We start from the raw sequence: 19,950 nt of genomic DNA on the forward strand, positions 1-19,950 counted from the left end.
ATAGACATATAAGAAGGAAGATGCATTCATGGAAGCTTAAGGAATGAGAAGGGAACTTAGAGCCTAGACAATATGAGAGGATGTGTATCCAGGGCTCAGACTCTGGATTCAGAAGGAGCTGAAGATACTCACAACCGGCTCTACGAGTGATGATTTTTGTTGGTAAAATGGGGAGAGCAATAGAACGTATAGGCAAGGTGATAGGTCTAAGGATTTAATGAGATGACATATAAAAAGCACCTAGCACAGTGCCAATCATGTAGTAAATGCTCAGTAAATGTGAGCTATTATTGTTGTTGTCATTGTTACCTTTTTGTCATTATCATTGTAAGCATTGTTGCTAAAAACAAAACAGTCTATTGAAAAGGCAATACGTTCCCATCCATTTTCCTGCAAAGAGATTTTGCTAGCAGAAAAGATGCCATCTCTAATACTGCTGTATCCAAATCATTCCCACTCAAACTTTCCCCCCTATGGATGGAGTTGACAGGGTAAAGTGTATTATCCAGAACTAGCGTATTTTGCAGAACTAAAAGTGACCGGCTGGTATAATGAAAATCGTTTAGTACTAGCTGGGGTTCAGGCACCTTTAAAGACGGCATCCTGTTTTGGCAGCTGACGAGTCACATGTAGAAAGCTATGGGATTCCAGTTGGAATCGACGCATTTCTGAATTTTTCTTCGGCTCCAGCTATGCGTATGAGAGGCCATCCATCCTTTTCAGACATTTAGCATTTTCTTCTCCATCCAGGAAAGCCATTGAATATGTGCTTCACCTGCCGGTTGGCTCCTCAGGAGTCCCAAGGCTGAATTTTTGTCCCCATCTGGGTGACTTCAGGTTATGGGTGGGCTGTTAAGGGAAGGGGACAGGCCTCCTCTGCCCGACTGTGACCTGACCCAGTGCTTTCTGCCTTTGTTTTGTGTCCACTGCCAGGACGACTTCTTTGCTAGACTTGTGATCTTCCTCCTTCATGCCATGAGCACACTTCAGTCACACAGTTGGGCAGCTGTTTCTCCCTTTCCTGCCAACATCTTTCTTAATAATTTAGGTGACATGGAACTTTGATACAGGGTCTGAGAGACAAATTTAAAGGAGTCGTGGGAGTCTGGCATAAATTTTTTTCTCTCAAGAAACTCAGAATTGGGAGTTGGTGAGTCCTGGTTGCCACGGATCTTTAGTAGGTTTGTGTGGAGAATGATATTTATACCTTGATAAATACCATTTATCCCACCTCCTCTGCCTCCTAACTGTCTGTGTGATCTTGGGAGGGTTGCCTAACCTCTCTGAACTTTGGTTTTCTTATACAGATATTGGAAATAAATTCCCCTGAATGCATAGGAGCGCTGGGAAGACAACAGCTGTGATGCGTTTGCTCAATCCCTGGTACTGGCCTGATGTTGGGCTTTGTTTCCTTCTGGTGCCAGTGACTGTCATATTTCCCATTTAATCCCAACCTGTGTCTGCGGGGATCTATTTGAGTGAAAAACATTTAAAAAATTAAAAAAAAATCCCAACCAGTGAACAACAGAGGGCAGTAGTTTTAATACTCATTTGATAGAGAAACTGAAAGCCAAAGAGGCAAAATAACCTACCCTCAATGACACAGCTGGTGACAAACCCTGGTACCCAGTGTCGTACTGCTTCTACTACACATCAATTCCAAACGCTCTGAGTTTGGGGACTGTTAACCACCTGACTCCACCACCTGCCTTGCATTAGCGGAAACCTCTTTATTCAGTAACCCCCAAGCTATGGTCTTCTCTGTTTTCTTCAAAAACATATGCGTCAAAGGCTCTGTCCCTCAGTTAGGAATTCTGGGTGGCATTTGGGTGAGGACATTCTCTAGTTCTTGAAGTCCCCACTGAAACCTTTCTCCATGCACTCCCTCCATGCTTGTGGTGCTTATAATCAGGTAACCGCTGGTGACCATGAGCTATTTGCAAACTAAGAAGGATGGGGATGAGGCATTGGCAAAATCTGATTTCTGCGTTGATGCTTTTGACTGAGACTTGCCACTTTGTTCTGTCCCAGCCTGTAAACATTTTAAATGAAATGTTCTGGTTTCTATTCCATGTGTGAGTGCCTGTGTGTGTGTGTGTGTGTGTGTGTGTGTGTGTGTGTGTTTGAATCAAGCAGGGGAGTAAATCTCCACTGGGGACTTGGCCAGTTGAGTTTGGAGACTTGATTTTTCTTTTTTCTTTGGCCTATTGTTTGAGCAGTTTGTTATTTGGAGTTTGAAAACCACAGGCTTGCTTGTTCTGTTATTTCCCTGGGGATAAGGCAGAGGGAGAAAAAAGCAAGGCTGGAGGGAGAGAGAGAGAAAGAAGGAAAGTGTTTGGATGGAGGAGTTGGGAGGAGGGCAGGGGAGGGGAGACAGAATGGGATAGCAGCTGGGAGAATAGCAGAGCGCTCTCCAATCCACCATGAAAGGGCAAAGCTGAAGGTTCCCTTTGGGTGAAGTCGCAACTCACAAGGCAAAAGCCTCTCTGTTCTCCTTCAGCTAAAAACTCCTCTCCCCATCTGTCCTACAAAACTCATGGAGAAGCCATTTTTAATCCTAAAACCCTCCTTGTGACTAAACACAGCACATGTTTTCCACTAGAGCACCATGAACCATTTTAAAAAGTACACTCATTAAAAGGAGCACATTTTCAAGTCCAGTATGAGCCTGCCTTTCCCTGGTGGGTGCAGAGGGTAAACTTCCAGCACACGTTGGGCTGTGAAGCCTATAGCGATCAAGTTGGCCGAACTGAAGACTCAAACATGAGAGCTGGCTTGGAAGATGAAACGTAGCACTCCAGAGAGTGCAGAATCCAGAGACATCACTGGTTGGAAGTGGGGGTATGAAAGAAATGAGGGGAGGCCTCTTTTGAGAAAGTGTTACCAGAGTTGTGCTCGCTCAGAACAGCAGAGTGAACCTGCAGGCGGAGGGAACGATGGAGATTTCTGATACCCACCTTCCTCCTGGTGCTAGTCTTTGAGCTGTGTGTATAAACCATCCTGGGGCCGGAAGGGAGCACAAGAGCCCTTTATCTCTTAGGACGTGGAGCACTGACACTGGGTTGGTATCTTCTCCACCCCGGCATCCGGCCTGTCGCGGCTGATGGAAGGCTGACTTGAGAGGCCTCCATTCCCACACTGGGAGTGCCATTGGCCTCCAGTGCCCCTCCCTACCTTGGCTCCTTAAAATCAAACCTTATAAATATTACCCAGCCCCATCCAGGGTTAAGAGTAACCGGGACAGGAATTCTTAGCATTTCATTTCGACTGGGCAGGATGCCATTTTTCCAGCTCTTTTCTTGGCATCCATTCATCACTTATAAATGTCCTTAGAGATGCCTGTTCATGAAAGTTCCAGGACTCAACTGAGAAACAGCCATACTTTCTATGGTCACAAAATCTGGTGTGGTTTCAGGGTAGTTGTTTGTGTATATGGCAGTGTATATTTTGGGTGTCTGTGTGTCTGTGTGTGCTCTGCGTGTTCGTGTGTGTGTGTGGACGTGTAGACAAAATAATAACTGTCATAGACTGAGCACCTACTGAGTGCTAGCCGACTTGCAAGATGCTTTTATGTACCTGCCCTTATTAATGCTTGCAGCAATCAAATAGCTAAATGGTATTAGTTTTATTTAATAATTGAGGAACTAAGACTCCTAGAGGTGAAGTAACTGGCTCAAGGTTACACAGGCAGTAAAGAGTAATGCTGGGATTCAAACCCAGGGTAATCCTAGTCCAAAGCCTGAATTATGTCCACTATTCTGGGCTTCCTTATACTTTTTTCTATAATGCCCTCTGTGGATGGTTTTTTCCCTCTTCCTTCTAGATTGCCTCTGTGGATCCCTCAGTTGAGAAACACCTCATAATTTAGCCATCAAATTTAAATTTGTCTGGTTGATCTTTTGGTAAAATTGGGAACATCCAAGGGACTATGTCAGGCATAAAACGGAACACAGTGATCTCTTCGCCTACTGCTTCGAATGTGGCTTTAAGAATGGGAATGCGAGGTCGGTTGGAAGGTCAGTAAGATACCCTGAGAGGAGAAGGAGAAGCTGCAGGCCAGGAGAAGATGCCCATTGCTGGACCAGAGGGAGCAAGGGGAAGTTCTGCTGGGCCCAACTGTGGCTGTGGGCAAACCAATTGGAGTTGGAGAGACGGGGGCCAAGCTCATCACTTGTGATCCCTCACTGTGTGCCCATCAGGCTCTACCTGAGATGCATGCGTGTCCCCTTTCTGAGCCTCAGTTCTTTCCTGTCTAACATGCGGGTCCCGAATCAGAGGATCTGTAAGTTCTCTTCCAGCCCTGACCTTGATGAGTGTGAACTTTCAGAATGAATTCAGCCTTGTCAGGGAAGGGGTGCAATTTGCACTGCCGGCTGCTCTTGGTGGGGAACTAAAAGGTCAGGTTTTGTATCAGGCCCCGGCCTCTCTGTGTGGTGAATATGTGCTGGAATATGAGAAGCGGTAGCCCTCCAGAGAATGACGCGGAGCTTCCTGGAAGAGCGTCTGACCTTTGGATGTTTCGTATGAGTGAAGAGGGGGCAGCGAGGGGCCGTGTGTTGGCGGTGCTCGTTTACTGAGGGAAGCTCCCCAGGGCTGTGTTTCATATGCAGGCAGCCCACGGAGTGCCGGAGACCACGGCTGCTCAGATGCAATGTGCACGTACCCAGGGGTGTTGCTGAAATGCAGTTTCTGCTCCCTGGTGATGCTGACCCTGCTCCTTCTCCTCCTAAGCCACCTTTATCATAGGCAGAGAGGAAAGAAAATTTGACTAAATTCAGGAGGCCCAGGTTCCAGCCCCAATTATTCCTCATTTGAGTAAACCTCAAAGAAATCACTTAGCTGCTCCGGGATTCAGTTTCTCCATCTACAGAGTAATAAAAATACTTAATAACTATCATTTAATATTTGCTTAGTGTGTGCCACACTCGGTGCTCACGATTTTAGGTGCCCTATCTTAGTTAATCCTCACCTTATGAGGCAGGTTCTGTTATCATCCACATTCTACAGCCACTAAGCACAGAGACGTTGAATAACTTGACCAAGATGACACAGCTAGTAAATGGCCAAATCGTTGTTTGAATTCATACCATCTGACTCTGGAGCCTTCACAACTTAAAGACATAATAGATGTGAAAGATCTTGGGATTTATCGTGTGTATGTGTGTGTCATTCATTTGTATGATATGTACTTATAAATATTTTGGGTACCTGAGATTATAAGAAGGAGATGTTTCCTAGGTGAGGTTGTATTGTTTTTAAGTAAAAAATATTTCAGTTTATATAAATTAATGTCAAATACATTGTGAAGTATTTTTGTTTTGTTTTGGTTTGACTTAAACCGTCCTAGCCATTGTGAAGTTTGGAAGAGCACAGGTGTTTGCTCTTGTCTTTGGTTCACCTGGGGGTGGGGGGGAAATGTTATGTAAGAGGAATGTTCAGAAGAATAGGAGGTTCTGGTTAATTGAGTTTTTGGTTATTTAGAATGAAACCCAGTTTATTTTCAGTTTTGGTTTTGCAAATTTGTACAGTATATCAGATCCCTTTCCTACCACAATAGGAAGAGCAGGGTTAGTCCAATGAGTATATCTTGTGATTCGGGATACGGCAGCCATGCAAGTTATTTATCCTGAACATGAATTCCCAGTGATCCTTCCTACCTTGTAAGTGGACGTCACAAGAGGTTGGTTGTGAATATCATCTGAGTTGGATACTTGTCACCTCTCGGCACACCAGGCTGTGATCTGGCTGTAGAAACAGCTGCCTGCTTTCTTCCCTCACCCCTCCTTGTTATTCCCCCAGAAGCTTCGGTTCGAATAATAGAGGAAATCTTCTTCAGTTGGGAAAATTTTTCCTATTTCAATGTATATCCATGTGTGAGTGCTACTCTTGGATATGTTCTGACTGTAGGATTAATTTGGCAGATACCTGGCACCTGCATCACCATGCCTCAATCTCCCTTGCCCATTGCAGACCTCACAAAAGACCAAAACAGGAGACTTAACCTATATGCCATCTCTACCCTTGGATGCTCCCTGGAAGTTTGTTCCCTTTTCAGTTTAGTAAATATGTATCAAACACCTACCAATTGCCTACGTGTGCTGAAACAAAATTATATTTTCCATTTACTCTATATTTTATTCTTTCTCTTGAATATGGGTGATTTACAGGCTTATTGAAAGTTTTAGCTAGTTGAATTTTTGGCTACTTAAGGTTTTAATAGGTTTTTTTCCTCTTTATCTAGGATATACATCTGATTAATGTAGTGACTTTTTTTTTTGAGGCAGGATCTTGCTCTGACACTCAAGCTGAAGTACAGACAGTGGTGCTAACATAGCTCACTGCAACCTCAACCTCCTGGACTCAAACCATCCTCCTGCCTCAGCCTCCCAAGTAGCTAGGACTACTGCTGTACACCATCATGCCTGGCTAATTTTTTAATTATTTTTTGTAGAGATGGGATCTTGCTATGTTGCCCAGGCTGGTCTTGAACTTCCAACCTCAAAGGATCCTCCTGCCTCAGTCTCTCAAAGTGCTGGGATTACAGGCGTGAGCCACTGCACCCAGCCTGGTGACCATTCCTAAAACTCTTGTCCCTTTTCATTTCCAGGAATGTAGGGTGTTTATCCAGCTTTCCAGCTGTGATGCTCACAGAGGAATACCTCCTTTACAATGACCTGTTTTCTGTAGGCATCCTCTGGGCAGTGCAGAAGTTGGTTAGGTGGCCATTGCACATGGAGTGCCGTCTCCTGACTCAGCAACTACCTAGCCCTCAACTAAAGCCCTCCCTTCCCTGGAAGCTTATCCATCAAGACTCAGAACTTCATTTAAATAGCTGCCTGAGTCTATTACTTGCTTTTGAGTTCATCATCTCAGAAGTTGTCAGGAAAGCCTGTCAAGACTAGAAGCTTGCCATGGACTGAAATGATGAATACCCTCTGCTCCCCTCTTCCTGTGCTTCCTGTACAGGTTGGGCCACTCCGAAAACACCTGCCTCCTTAGGAAGCAGGGTGGAAATGCAAAGCAAAGAATGCAACAACGAGAGCTTCTGTTCTTGCTAGAATGGCTTCTGAAAGGGGACTGGGTGGGAAGCAACATAATCACTGGACATGATTGATCAGAAAGCTTGAACCTGCCTTTCTTTCGTTATATCAATTTGGCTGCCTAACCAACTGCCTAAACACCAATGTCATTTGCCCTTGTAATGCTTAAAAATTGTTTTAAAATCTGCATCACTGAATTGCTAAGATGCAGCATCCTGAACGGGAACTATGATATCATGTGCTATTTTGAATTTTTAAAAGAACGTTGCAGAGAGTGAGAAATAGCAGTTGAGCTTCCGCAAGATACAAGGCACTGACTTTGGACCTGCGGATAGTTTAAAATTTCAGAGAAGGTCTTTTATACTTAACCAGTTTTCCAAACCAGATGTTTTTAGCTTGGGATCCATGAGCATCAAAGGACCAGAGAGGACTGATAAACTTTCTGAAATTTAATGTAAAATTTTCTGTGAATGTGTACATGTTCATTTTTTAAGGGAGAGAATCCCAGCTTTCATCAGATTCTTAAAGGCATCAAGTCACCCAAAAGGTTAAGAACTGCCAAGTCAGATGGTAGATTGTTGTAAACTCAGCCAGAGAAATCTCCATAGGTTAATGTGTGGGACTGGAGAAAATATTCTTCTGCCATGTGGAAATGCAACATTTTTCTACGTGACTACCGAGGATCTAACGTGAAGCTCTGTGGAGCTGGAATGAGAGAATTACCTGATTTTCTTCCATTTTACAGATGAGTAATTTAGGGGCTGTGGTCTCAGATGCCAAGGCCACTGGAGTTCTTCTTTCTTCTGTCTCTCAGATTTTTTTTATTGATCATTTAACAATTTAACACTCCAGGCACAGTAGCTCACACCTGTAATCCCAGCACTTCAGGAGACTGATGCAGGAGGATCATTTGAGGCCAGGAGTTCGAGACCAGCCTGGACAACATAGTGAGACCCCATCTCTTAAAAAAAAATGTTGTTTTTTTTGTTTGTTTGTTTTGGTTTGCTTTTTTTGAGACAGAGTCTCACTTTGTTGCCCAGGCTAGAGTGAGTGCCATGGCGTCAGCCTAGCTCACAGTAACCTCAAATTCCCGGGCTTAAGCGATTCTACTGCCTCAGTGTCCCGAGTAGCTGGGACTACAGGCATGTGCCACCATGCCCAGCTAATTTTTTCTATATATATTTTTAGTTGTCCAGATAATTTATTTCTATTTTTAGTAGAGACGGGGTCTCGCTCAGGCTGGTCTCGAACTCCTGACCTCGAGCGATCCACCCGCCTCGGCCTCCCAGAGGGCTAGGATTACAGGCGTGAGCCACCGCTCCGGCCAAAAAAAAAAAAAAAAAAAAATGTTTTTTAAATTAGCCAGGCATGGTGGTAGTCCTAGCTACTTGGGAGGCCAAGGCAGAAGGATTGTTTGGCCCAGGAGTTAAAGGTTATAGTGAGCTATAATCATGCCTCTGCACTCCAGCCTGGGTGACAGAGCAAGACCCTGGCTCTAAAAATAAAAAAAATAAAATTAATGATTTTTGAACATTTACTTGGGACTAGGACAGAGTTTTTCAGTCTTTCTAGACTCAAGGCATTCTTTCAAATATTGGATATTGTGCAGTACAGTAACTGAATTAAATTACACTGTAGTTATAGTAAATTCTCAGCAGTAATACACCTTCCTCTACCTTAGTCTCATTCTTTTACATACTTTCATTTACTTGAGGACAAAGAGAGTCTTTTTATTTTGATGTGGTCTTCGTGAAACACTACTCATCATATAGTTGAATCATACTCTACATTTTTGGCATCATTGTAACTATATATTTTCAGTTATTGTAAAAGTAAATACAAAAAAATAAAAATAAAATTTACACATTGACCATGCCTGTGAAGGGTTTGTAGCCCACTGGTTGAGAACTGTCAAATTAGGTTTTAGGCTAGGTATTAGAGATTCAAAATTTCAAAGAGCTACCTATTGAATGCTTCTTGTTCTAGATACAAGATAAGATCCTTGACCTTATAAACTTACGTTACAGTGGGTAAATTATAATAGACACATTAACAAATAAAATGGCTTTTGAGAGTGACAAATGTTAAGAAGAAAACAGTTAAAGGATAATAGAATGGAGAGTGAATGAGAAAGGGAGGTGAGTTTTGTTTTGTTTTTTGAGAGTCTTGGGCTAGAGTGCAGTGGCATCATCATAGCTCACTGCGACTTCAAACTCCTGGGCTCAAGTGATTCTCCTGCCTCAGCCTCTGGAGTAGCTGGGACTACAGGTGAGCATCACCATATCTGGCTAATTTTTCTATTTTTAGTAGTGACGGGGTCTTGCTCTTGCTCAGGCTGGTCTTGAGCTCCCAGTCTCAAGTGGTCCTCTAGCCTGGGCCTCCCAGAGTGCTAGGATTACAGGCGTGAGCCACCGCGCCAGGCCAAGATGAGCTATTTTTTATCAGATCCTTGATGGAGGTGCGGTTGGGTGATGACAGGAATAATGAAATGCAGGCCAAGTCATGAACTACCGAGGGAAGAGTATTCCAGGCCGAGAGGAACAGCCACTGCAAAGATCCTAAAAGAGGGTTGGGCTTGGCAATTTCAAGGGACAATTAAAGGCTGGTAAGGCATGGTAGAGAAGATGAGGGGTGGAGTGGAGCAAAATGAAGTTGGAGAAAGGGGAGCAAGCCAGGTTATAGAGGGTCTTGTTGGCCATGGTCAGGGAGTTTGTACTTCATTCTCATTGCAGTGGGAAGTTAAGGGAGCATTTTAGGCAGGAGAGTTGAGTGGTATCATTGTTTACAAAACAGGCAGTGGTGGAAATTAGATTCTAGAAGATGAGAAGTAGAAGCAGGAAATTAAGATGCAGGCTGTTGTAGTAGCCCAGGCAGGAGGTAATGGTGAATTGGACTAGGATAGGAAGATAGAGATGGCAGAAGGAGGTCAAGAACACGTAACTAAGACTCATCCTATGCACCAAGGAAGTCCACCATCCGGGCTGTCGTGCGTTGTATCAACTATGCCAAAAATGTGCGGGCATTGCTATATGCAACAGGCTGGCAGCGGTGGACCGACGAGGCATACATCCTTCAACCAGCACCTTGTCAAATCCGAACATAACAAATTTTTTTAAAATTTTCAAAACCCTACTCCTGCAGACCATGTGAATTCAATTCATCAAGGGCTTCTTTCCAATAAAACATGAAACCAGGAAATGTTATTTTCTTTCTGTGTACTTCCCTCCTTCCTCTCACTGCTGCAGAATGAGGAAACAAGTTGTGGCTGAGAACAAAACCACAAAAACGTTCCATAGATCCAGCTTGAAGAAAGGAAGTCAGCATCTTGCCTTTTTTTTTTTTTTTTTTTGCCTATCTCTCCTGTGGGAAACCCTGAGAACTTTGTTTTGTTTTGTTTTGTTTCCCTTGGACTTGACTGAAGCCAGGTCTCTCCTGAAAGTAATGTCTTTCCCTGTTGTGTCTAACTCAATCTGAATCGAGGGGCTGTACGTCCAGCACTGGTATTTGGTAAACATCCAATTTCTTGATGCTCTTCTTTCGTAAGTACACTGGGGTCGTCCTGAGCCTTTGGCCTTGTTCGCTGAGGAACGTGGATTTCTGGGAATTTTCTGCCTCAAGCCCTTCAGCACAGATATTAAAGGGCCCCTGTCAAGTTCCGAAGGGTGTGACCATTGCCAGAATCCCCACAAGCCGAGCCCCTGAGGGCTGCCCCTGCCAGCTGGCTCACGTCCACGCCAGAGAGGGCTGGATTTCTGTGGTTCTCTGTGTATGGAGCTGGCCGAGTGCCCCTGGATGAAAGGCGGCCTAATATAAACTGAAAATGTTATTAATAAGCAGCCACTTAAGAATTTCCTATGACTTGCCAGTGATTGGGGGCCTCTATGTGAACAGGGAGAAAAGCACAACTTGTTTTACATGGATTAAGGGACCCGTGCAGTCGGTCTGGAGGGGCCTCCAAAAGGTATTCAGGTGTTTGGTGATGGGCTTTGGGTAAGTTCCACAAACTCTTTGCGCCTTAGTTGTCCTATCTGTAAAATGAGGATAATAGTAAGAATTCCCTTCTTATAGTGCGGTTGGGGGATTTAAATAAGAAATGCATGGAAAGTGCTTGGCACAGAGCTCAGCACATACTCAGAAAATGTTTTCTTAAAAAGGAAAGTTGGGAAAGTCATACCCCAGAAATGAAACCAAACTGACCTTATCGTCTCCTGGCTCAGGGAGAAGTAGGTAGATTTGGAGTTCCATATACCTCCAACGCTCAGTAGTAGTAACCACAGGACTTGTCTTCTCCAAGCTTCGCTTAGTTCATCTGTAAAGAACTCCTGCTCTTCTGACTAACCTTGTAGAGATCTTTATTGGCAATTCAAAAGTTACCTGAATTGAAAGTGCTTGGTAAGCTCTCAAGTCTTTGATTAGTCCAAGAGGTCATTAATGTCTAGCGTGTCTGCTTCATTGTATCTTGACATGAAAAGAAGATCGCTTGTGTGATCTTGAAAAATTAAAAGCTTGGCCAAGAAATAAGTAATCCTTTGGTAGGGATAGTAATGAAATTACCTTGCTCAGTCTAGCACACCTTTAAGTATACACCAAATTTTTAGTAAAGACTTAGAGAAATGAATTGTTGGCTATCCATCTGTTTTCCATTGATCTCTTTCCATCCTAACTGGAATAGATTAGCAGGGTCTAGATTGACTTCTAGAGAACAAGCACCCCAACTACATGTATTTGTTTGTTTTACTTTGTATCCCTAGACAAAGCACTGGTGCTGGCCCACTAGCACATAGTCAAGTTTCGTTCTACCAAGCATGTTGTGTGTATTAAGTTATGTAATCCTAATGGCAACTCAAGGAACTGGCAGAGTTAGGATTCGAACCCAAGTCATTGTGACTCCAAAATCGAAGGTCTTAACCCACTGCACTATACTGCCTTTAAGTACTTAGGGGATGTTTAATGCCTCAGATCTTGTCTGTATGAGTTTAGCCAACCTCGTCCATAAAGGAGCTGGAGATTAAACAACTACTTCAGCAGATGGCATGGAAGGGAAGGCAAACAAAGGTATTTTGTGGAGTCGTCCCATCATTGCTTTGAAATTTAAAGGTGAGGAGTATTAGAATTCAGTGTGCAGTCATTTCCTCAGAAACTGTTCCCCTGAAGGACTCATCTGGAAAGGAAGGGCTCTTGGAACTTGCTCTGCTAAGCGTCCAATGAGGCGAAAACGTACATGCCGTAAAATCGCAGTTAACATGTGGACAAAGCGAAGTGGAGAAATTCATCCAGAACGAGCAACTGGTTCTATCTACCTTGTTTTATTCTTTGCAGAGTGGCAGGTCTGACAGGCAGCTGAGGAAATCAGAGCTTCTCTAGATACCCACAGCCTTGCGTGGGGTGCGCTGATGTAGGTAGCAGCGTTGTCATGGAGACACCATCAGTGGCCAAGCTCTTCTCCTTTGGGGGCTCACTCTGTCTACTCATCTCCATGCTGAATTAGCTCTCTGTGTGCTTGGTAGGCAGATTCCTCACTGGCTTGTGAATGCTTTTAAAATGGAGCCAAAACTCCTCCCCGTGGAGTGTATGTATAGTTCACCAGCTGCCATCTTGTCACCATTCTAGACTCCTCTCAATATCTTGATGGCAGCATGTTCTCTGCCACCTCCATGCCTTCATTCACCTGTCAGGAATATGCTTTCCTTCTCTTTTTGCCTGGAAACCTCCTTCTCATCAACCTTCACGTCCAGCTTCCTCAAAGAAGCCCTCCCTAACCTCTCATTAACCAGAAAGCCCCAGTAGCACAATGTCTGACACATTAATAACTATATGGTGAAAATCTAAGTGCATAAAATCACAGTTAGCATGTGGACAAGGTGAAGTAAGAGTCACAGATTGACAGTACTCTCTACTTTGTTTGAAAACTTTTTATTTTGAAAAATTGAGGTGCTATAGAGAAGCTACAAGAAGAGTATAATGAACTCCCATACACCCTTCTAAATTTTTCTGTCATTAACCTTTTGCCATATCCGTGCTGCTTTCTCTCTACACCCCTCCCTACACCCACATGCATGCACACGTATTATTATTTGTGTTGAGCTATCTGAAAATGAATTGCAAACATCATCGTCCTTTATCTGTATGTATTTCAGCATCTCTCTGCTTGGAACAAGGACATTCTCTTAAATATCCTCACAAGCACTCTCCACTTTGAAATTTATGGTCTAGCTCTTTGTGGCTGTGTCATTGTGTCCCAGTCAAACAAGGACTCCTTACAGTTTGTTTCGTTTTAACTCCTTGCAACGCCTACTTCATGCCTAGTACGTAGCATGACAGATATCCAGTGAGCTATTGTTTAATAGATGAGGCTGCCTGCGACAACATCGCAGCACGGTCCCCGTTCCCCCTGGCTGACCCGTCGCTCCCACAGCAGGAGGAGCTGCAGCTTGTTGCTCAAGCCTCCTTGACTTGCATCCCCAGGAGTGGTCCTCAACCAGTGGCTGCAAGGAATTGGTGGATAAGGACCCTGCCTCCTTGACTCTCAAGGGGAACATATCCGAGGAAAGTTCTGTCCCATCTCCCATAGGTCCTCCACTGCAGTGAATTCTGGTTTCCCACAGCTGCAACCCGTTCATTAGCTCACCCCCTGTTGGCAACCTTCCCTTCCCCACTGCACGTCTTCATTTCCCTTTCAGGGCTTCCGGGGACCATCTCCGGCTTATCTCTATATTCAGATAGTTTCTGAGGGTCCGATTCTAGGAAAGCCCAGTCTAAGACGTTGCCCCTCAATTACTGAGGCATCATACCCGCAAATCAAAGTGTAACAGATCTTTAAAATGTGTGTTTCAGAGCAAACCATCCAGGAGGCTTATTTTTAGAAGGGAATGTGTTTCCATGGCTCAAAAATTACAAGAGAAATTAAAGTAGGGCACTGTGTATACTTCTTCTTCGAAATATGAATAGGCATATTAACCAGAGGAAACAACTGCCCCTGAAAATTACCCTGTACCAACTTTAGCAACCCCTGGGAGAGAGACGCTGCTCTCCGTGCAGATGGCCAGAGCCGCTGGAGCCCAGGCGGAAGGGAGGGAGTTGGACAGGACCAGGCAGCGTGGTTTTGGCACTCAGCACGCACCAGCCTCGTACCCAGCTGGCCCCGTCACAGTCTGCGCCCTTGAGCTTCTGTGTTTATTAGGAAACCATTTTTCCTTTCTCACAGAGATAGCAATCTCGCTTCCAGACATGGCAAGTGTCAAGGTTCATGCTTGGGTCCCTCATTCAGACTGAGTGTTTGCCAGAAAAGGGGAAAAGTGAAGTATTATAGCTGGAGGGGTTGGAGCTAAGGAGCCAGTGAGGCTGCAAATAACAGGATATGCTGGCGTCTGGGCATGAGGACAGGGATATAGGAATTCCAAGGAGAAATGAACTAGGGAGAATGGAAGAACTTTCCTATGCCCACTAAGATGGCACTGTCCCCTGAATTTCACATCTGTGGCTCAGCCAGTTTGGTCACCGTCATTAATGCAGATGGTGATGGAGGAGGAGGGAGGCCACGACATCACCTTCAGAGAGTGACTCATGCTACACTCTTCCCCATCCCAGGGCTCACTTTTCCTCTGCTTGGAAAATTCTCACTCTGGTGTTTCTTGTGGCTGTCTCGTGGTCAATCTTCTAGTCACTACTCAAATGGCACTTCAGTTCCTCTCTTTCTGAGTTCCCTGTTTATTTCTGTTGTAACACTTACCACAATCTATAAATTGCAAATTTGTTTGTTTACTTGATGGTCATCCTTGCTTGGCATGAAGCTTGGGAGACTAGAGATATTGTCTGTCTTGATCACTGTTGTACTCCCAGCAGTTCAGTACAGTGTCTAGCCCACAAAACATGTTCAGTCCATGTTGTTTGGTCGGTTGGTTGGTGGCTGGTTGGTAGGTTGATTGGATGGATGGATGGATGGATGGATGGATATGGATGAATAGAAGGATATGGAGAGATGAATGGATGGCTGTGGATGGATGGATGGATGGATGGATGGATGGAAGAAGAGAAGGAAGGAATATTTGGCCACTTGACCTAAAACAAGGTGGTAGAAAGCACTGGTCAGGTGACACAGGTTCTAATTTGTGTAACTTCAGTTAAGTCACTTTTGAGTTCATAGGCTAAATGCATATCTGTGAAATGGATAAAAATGCCAATGTTACAAGACTGCTGAGACTGAATAAACCAGACAAACTATGTGAAAATAATATGAATATTTATAAATCCCCCATCAATGTGAGCAATTATATTAACAGTAGAACACAGCCACTGTGTTCACCCCTCACCTGCCATCGCACAGTGGGAATGTGCACGTTGACGTGGAGCAACAGGGGTCAGGGCCCTGCAGTATGGAACCCCGATCCTTTGGAGCAGATATTTACCTCTTGGGAACATGCCCGTTTTATTTCAGGCCTGCCTCCACAAATATATTTCCTCTCTCCCACCCTCCCTCCCTTCCTTCCTTCCTTCCCTTATCCTTCACTTGCGTTTTGTGGGGGATGCAGCCCTGGGCGTGTGGAACACATGATAACGTGACCTACGCAATTCTTGAGGAGGACGGCGTGTGCACTTGGTGAGAGCTCGGTTTTCACAGCCCTGGCGTATTCAAGGCAGGATTGCCTCAGCGACATCTCAGGGCAGGCAGACCTTGCTTCCAGTAGTTACTGCTTTGGCTGAGCACCGCAGGATAATGCCTTTTTTGCTAACAACACTCACTGTCCCTTTCTTTGCTCGTCTACTCTAGGCAGCCTGCAGTGCAGTGAAAACGCTCTTCACCCAAAACGCTTAATTTACCTCCAGAAACCTGGGGAAGGTGTTACCCAAGGGCAGTAAACTTGAAAAGAAGTTTTGTCTCATTTTAGGCTGCTGTTGTGCATGCATGTGTAGGGCTGACGTGCTCACTGGAAACTCGGGGGGAAATGGGCAACAGAGCAGACGGAGAGAGCCGGGCCCCTGCCCAGCCCCTCCTGCGTCAGCCCTTCCCGGGGCAGATCCTTTATATGGTCTGAAGTGATGTAAGTTATCACAGCATTGGAGAGTATGCGACTGATGTACAAAGACACAAGTCAGAGCCAAGTCTTAGTGGTTTTAAATTATCCATGCCCCATCTCTCTCCACTTGCACAGAAAATTGCAAGTTGATAGCTATTGAAATCTGGTTGTCAGATGTTTTTTATCTGAAGGACCTAACTTTTAACTCTGTGGTACCCGCTAAGTATACAGTCTACGTAATTCCCACGTTGGCGGTATCTTCCAGGCTGCGTAAGTGAAGTCTTGATCCTGCTGCAGGGCCCCAGATCGGAGCATACCCACTTATCTGGATTGAATAATGCACGTCTATTTGCTGAGAGCCTTGTGTGTGCATGTGTGGGTGGCTCTGGCTCATGTCTTGTCATTCTGGGCCAGAGTCTTGTCCCCTGGCTCTGGCTGATGGGAAACACATAGAATGAAGTCTGGTCTCCAGTTTCTTAACGCTAATGGAAAAGAGGGTCAGCATCTGTTTCTGTTTAATGTTGATTATCTTTGGGATTGGGAGTGTTTTGAAAATTTTTTTCTTCCTCTTGCTTATCTGTAATTTCTGAATTTTTTCCTACATCCATTGTGTATTCCTTTTTAAAATAAGGATAAGGCAGTAGTGACTTTAAATTACAATCAGTATCACAAGGAGGAAAATGTTTGCCCTTTTTTTCTTTATTATTAAGAATAAAAAGAGCTGTTCTTTGGCCTTTAGTGAGCCGGAGTCATGGAAGAATTTAAATACCTAGGATACATTTGTTATTTGGCAAAAAGCTATGGAAGGCTTTGGGTTATTGTTACTCTGTCTTTAACAAAAGCGTATTTCCCCACACCTGACCTTGGCTAACTGGGACATTGCCATATTGAGTCCAGCGTTGTGTGTTCCTCATCAGTCACTTGGTTTGTGCCAGGGCTGAGCCACTTTTTAAGCAGTCTGCCCCTCGACCCTGTGCGTGGAAGTGGCCTCATCCTCACCTGGCCGTGGACTTGGGACAGAGGAGCCCAGGATCCAGGGGAGGCGGAAGCCAGGAGGACAGATGGCAGGGCCGGCAGCCATTCTCGTGGCTGGGGTAGTCTTGCCTCTCACCAGTGGTACCTTTTCACACGTCCGCCCCAGCCGAGTGGCAGGCGGGCTCCGTGATGCAAGAGCATAAGATGTGGTGTTCAGGAGGGGGTTGGCATAGATCCCCTGGAACAGTTTGAAACACGCACATTGCCCAGAGTTGCAGAGACATTCAGGTGTATCGGTAGAACCCACACCAGTTTTTAAACCGCGCTCTGACATTCTCCTTTGTAACTAGGAGGCTACTACAGAGAGTGTCTTCCAGCTAACAGGGAGACCAGCTACATCGTGGTTACCTGGCACACTGTGAAATGCACATTGCTGAGCCCCGCCCCCAGACCTCTCTGATCAGAGTCACTGCGTTAACCCACTGTTCCCCAGACATCTCCGTGTAATGTCTTGGCAGCCAGATATACAATTTCCCACAACTGGGCTCATTATTTATATGCAGCATTGCATGATTAAGAATTATCTCTTAAAAGCCATCAACGGCCTCATTTTTTCCTTCTTTCCGTGTATCAAATTATCAAGCACCTAATTCATAGTTTGTTATGTGTTAGAAATGACTTAGTGGTATCCAGGAAGTATGGTGCTTTTCGGGCTTGTGTCTTTGCCGCCTTGAGGACCGCAGGATCAGGAACATGCCTGGGGTTTGGTGGGGACGTTGAGCTTCAGAGAAGTTGGGCGTGTAGTCATCTTCTCCCACCTCAAGTTGGGCAGCCCTATTTTATATTTTGAGTTGCCACATGTGAATACTTTTGCAAAATATATTTTCCTGTCATTAAAAAAAGGAGGTGAAAGAGACAGAAAAGGGAAGAATAAAAAAAGACTTAATGATGTTTGCAATCCCATCCAGATTTAAATTTCTACAGTTTGCCACTTGAACTTGTCAGAAATGATGCCATAAAGGAAGATCCCTTTTTTGCCTTCATCCTATCACTTCTCACACAAAACAAGACCTCGTGGTTCAGGGTTCAATGTTGTAAATAACCTGTCAACCTCTCAAGGGTGAATGTTCCCAACACCCCACCCTGTAATCTATTTATGATGCATCCTTCCACATAATGGCAGGTGAGTTAATTGGTATAAATTGTTAGATGTTCTCTAAATGGGGGGGGGGGGTCGTTGGTGCAGGTGACCAGGCTACTCTGAGACAGTTAAAGAGAGGGGACCACCACCTGCTGATACTGTGTGTGTACCACAGAAGGGCCGATTATGGCTTCTGAGATATGGAAGCCGTGAATTAATAGCTGCAACTTTGGGGTGGGGGAGTTTGCAGAGGTTGTTTCGGGGTAGAGGCAGGGAGGGAAGGAGAATGCAGACTCTCCACTCTCTGAATCATGGCTTATTCCTTGGAAACCTGTCATTCACAAACCCAATTATGTGCAGGTAGAATGTCAACTCTGACAGAATGAAACCAATGCACTCTTTGTATGTTTTATTTTTTTTAATGAAATCCTGCTTTACTAGCAGGTTCTATTTTCATAAATGTCTATTTTAAAAAAAAAGGCAAATCATATATTTCCCCACACACTCCTGAATATGCTTCATTCAGGTGAAAAGCTTTAATCAGTGTGTTGAAAGGGAAAGCTGTTGGGTGTTGCTATGTGCATTTTGCCAAAGGGGGAAAGACACAAGAAGGAAGAGAAACCCTCTTGGCTTTACCTCCCAACCTCTGCCCCTTTCTGAGCGTCTGGGCCTTGGGTTTCCACTTTGTAGGGGGAAGTTATTAAATGAGCCATTTTCAAAGGCTGTCATGGAATCACCCAAAGGTTGAAAATTCTTTGCAAATAAAAATGCCTTGGCACAGGAGTGCCTGTTAATTATAAATGAGGAGTGGAAGGCAGGTGGGTAGCAGGAATATAGATAAGGTCCCCATAGGTTTGATTTACTATTTTTGTTTTCTCTCCTTTTTTTCTTTCTTGATTTTGCTTTTGAGTTTGTTGTTCAGGAGTAAAAGGGTGTTCTGTGGTTGGAATAAGGTATGTTTTCTAAAGATACTACTTTGGGTCCTGGATCTGCTCACTGTTTAGGGTTTACTTGGAACAAGTTGCTTGACTCCGCTGAGGCTTTGTTTTCTCCTCTGGAAAGAGGGGATGATACCTCCTTTCTTGGAGGACTGATGTGCGAATGAATGCTGTGCATACTGCTCGGTGTATACCTCTTCCCCATCCTGACCACCTTACCCTGCTTCTGTCTGGTTGTCCATGGCACTTGCCACCTTTAATATACTGTGTGATTGGGTGATTTATTCTGTTTATTGCTTATTATATGTTTCTCCCTCTGAGCATATAGGCTGTGAGGGCAGGGATCTTTATTTTGGGTACCCAAGTGCCAAGAACAGGTCCTGGCATATGGTAGGTGCTTGATAGTTACGTGTTGAATGACCCCATGGGGCACTAAGCCCTTTCCCTCCTCTCTTCTCTGACCTGTACTTGTTGACACTCATTCAAGATCTGATTCTGTACACCTGTGTTTTGCTTTCTTGTTTTTATTTCTTCTCCTGGAGCTTCAGTTCATTAGATCACATCCATCCAGCATTAAATAGTGTGCTCTTCCCGTCATTGCTGAGTAAATGAGTTTTATTAATGGCTACTCTGGAAACTGAACATGGTAAAATTCTTCTACATTTTGTTTTTAATGTATGACTTTCTAGTAAAAAGTATTAGTCACCAATGAGCTTGCTAAATTTGCTTAAGCACACGGAAACTTTTTTCCCTTAAGTCACAAACTGGCATGAAAAGTTCTGGGGGAAGAAAATCTGACTGCTTTCTAACAGCCCTGACCAATTTACAGTAGCTGATTAATT

General features: G+C 44.4%; 1 protein-coding gene across 3 annotated transcripts in view; it reads left to right on the top strand.

The window, feature by feature from the left end:
• The window catches only part of PRICKLE2 (prickle planar cell polarity protein 2), a 353,356-nt gene that overhangs the window by 240,250 nt on the left and 93,156 nt on the right, over positions 1 to 19,950 (top strand). The gene's annotated exons all lie outside the window — the stretch shown is intronic.

Source organism: Lemur catta, chromosome 18 (genome assembly GCF_020740605.2).
Source record: "Lemur catta isolate mLemCat1 chromosome 18, mLemCat1.pri, whole genome shotgun sequence".
Lineage (NCBI taxonomy): Eukaryota > Metazoa > Chordata > Mammalia > Primates > Lemuridae > Lemur > Lemur catta.